Source organism: Etheostoma spectabile, chromosome 18 (genome assembly GCF_008692095.1).
Source record: "Etheostoma spectabile isolate EspeVRDwgs_2016 chromosome 18, UIUC_Espe_1.0, whole genome shotgun sequence".
Taxonomy (NCBI): Eukaryota; Metazoa; Chordata; class Actinopteri; order Perciformes; family Percidae; genus Etheostoma; species Etheostoma spectabile.
In genome coordinates this window covers 23,796,167-23,798,699 of record NC_045750.1, presented here as the reverse complement: position 1 = coordinate 23,798,699, position 2,533 = coordinate 23,796,167, and positions in this window count along the sequence as shown.

Here is a 2,533-nt window from a genome sequence, read left to right as displayed (position 1 = left end):
CACACACACACACACACACTACTCGCGCTCACAAATATAGACCAGTCTTTGTTAAGTCAGAGTACACAAGCATAGTTGTACACCAGTTTAACAACCTCATTTTGCCTGGCCAACGAGGTGTGCTATTAACAACATAACACATGCTTAATGAATACACACTCACACACAAACATATGCCGGCACTCAACTGCATGCTGTCTCAACGCACAAAATGTTACCCAGTTAACACAGACACAGTCAAACCCAGCTACACACACACGCACACACAAACATAAACTAATTTCGCCTGGCAGTTTTAACCCACACTAATGAAAGGGAACAGACTTTATTAGCTCTCTTTAACGGCCAACACCCCACATACCTAATCACATTGACACAGATGCACAGAAACACATGGCCCGTTTTCCTCAGCAAGTCAAAACAAAGCTATCGTAGACATGTAAGGTGAGATTTGAAGCTGGGAGAAGCGTGAATAATCGGCGGTAATTCCATTTCCTGTTGGTTGAGGCGAAGGAACTCGGTGCTGTCCAAGCATTCATCTGGTTTCCGTTTGGACCCCTCGCTGCTCCACTAGCACCACCAGCACCTCCATTACTACCATTACACCCCACTAATGCTCCAACGTGATGTCTGAGCGGCCATTTTTAGACCATTGAAATGAATTGAAAAGTTGGATTTAGCTCATATCCATTTCTTCTGTTTGCTTAGCGGTATTCGTTTCTTTTTTCTGATGCATCTGCACAGTTCCTCTTCAGCAGTTTTAGCCAATCATCTTTTAGTAGATGTCATCCTCAGGCGGAGTCAGAGGTGCTTGGAGCCAGCTGTCAGGGCCTGAAGGGGGGGAAGGAAGGAAACAAGCCCCACAGACAAAAAGGTCATTTTAACATATGACTCAAATGACCAAAACACATAAATGCATATATATATAAAAGAGCCCTTATTTTACCTAATTTTCAGGTGGACCTGCCACCTGCCAATAAGCCTAGTGGTAGAAATGAAGAATTTATCTTTTAACCCTCCTGTAGTCCTCGGGTCAGTTTGACCCATTTTCAAAAAGTTCCTGTATCAAAAATGTCTTTCAACCAAATTGACACAAAAAAAATAACGTGGATACTTCCATAAAATTGTCTTACAAGTGAAATAAGTGATCAGGTCATTACTTTTATTAAATGTGGGTGTTTTATTCAATATTATAGCATTTGATTTTTTTTTTATAAAAGAAAGTTGAAAAAACTCAGAAAAAAGTGACGACAAAAGATTTTTACCCAGAAAACCAAAAGGTTGCATGGTTTACACGAAGACAACACAAGGGTTAATACAGGGCTGGAGTCAAGACCACATTAGTCGAGTCCACGACCAGGACTAGTCGAGTCCAAGTCCAAAGAGGTTCTAGTCCAAGAAAAGACCGAGTTCCAAAGAGGTTTGAGTCCAAAAAGGTTTGAGTCCGAGTCAAGACCGAGTCCAAAAAGGTTTGAGTCCAAGTCAAGACCGAGTCCAAAAAGGTTTGAGTCCAAGTCAAGACCGAGTCCAAACAGGTTTGAGTCCAAGACAAGACAGAGTCCCAAAGAGGTTTGAGTTCAAGACAAGACTGAGTCCTAGTCAAGACCGAGTCCAAAAACGTTTGAGTCCAAATCAAGACCAAGTCCAAAAAGATTTGAGTCCAAGTCAAGACCAAGTCCAAAAAGGTTTGAGTCCTAGTCAAGACAGAGTCCAAACCGGTTCAAGTCCAAGTCAAGACCGAGTCCAAAGAGGTTTGAGTCCAAGTCAAGACCGAGTCCAGGACAGAAATAAAGGTCTTGTGCATGACAGTATCAAGGCAATCACTTCTGGTTTCACTTTTCCTCCAATATTATTATCAACATAATGAAGACACCTGGACTCGGTCGAGACCAAAAGCCAAAAGCCATATTGGGCAAGACCAGTGGCTGAGACCGAGACAAGTCCGAGTCCAATAACTATCGAGTCCGAGACAAGTCCGAGACCATGAAAAAACTGTCTTGAGTCCGGACTTAAGTACAAGACCGGACTCGAGTACTACGGCCCTGGGTTAATACAACATTTCTTTTGATTATTGTATTAATACCGTAGCACAGTCTTGTTAAAATGAACCTAATATTTGTTAAAATAGTTCTCTGACCTGATGAATGTCACTCACTCGCTTAATTACTGCAGGAAATAATTCCTGTAACGTTCTGTCTATCTGTCCTCTTTGCATTGATCCCAGTTGATTTTAAGATTTCTAACATGGTCTAGTTCTGGCTTTTGTGAGCTTCCTGTTCCTGAAATTTGTCATCCAACCTTAATGATTCATATCTCTACTTTTTACTTATTTATGTACATTTGCATTTCTGCATTATACTCTTTCTGTGCCATATCTTCTGTTTTTTAAACTCTTCTGATTGATTTGGGTCATCTTTATGACTCCAACCTCTTTTTCTTGCATTGTCTACGCAAATATGAAGACTCACATTTGTGGCTTCCATTTTGTTGTTTCACTGTTGATGTGTGATCCTCTAGTACCAGTTTACTTGCA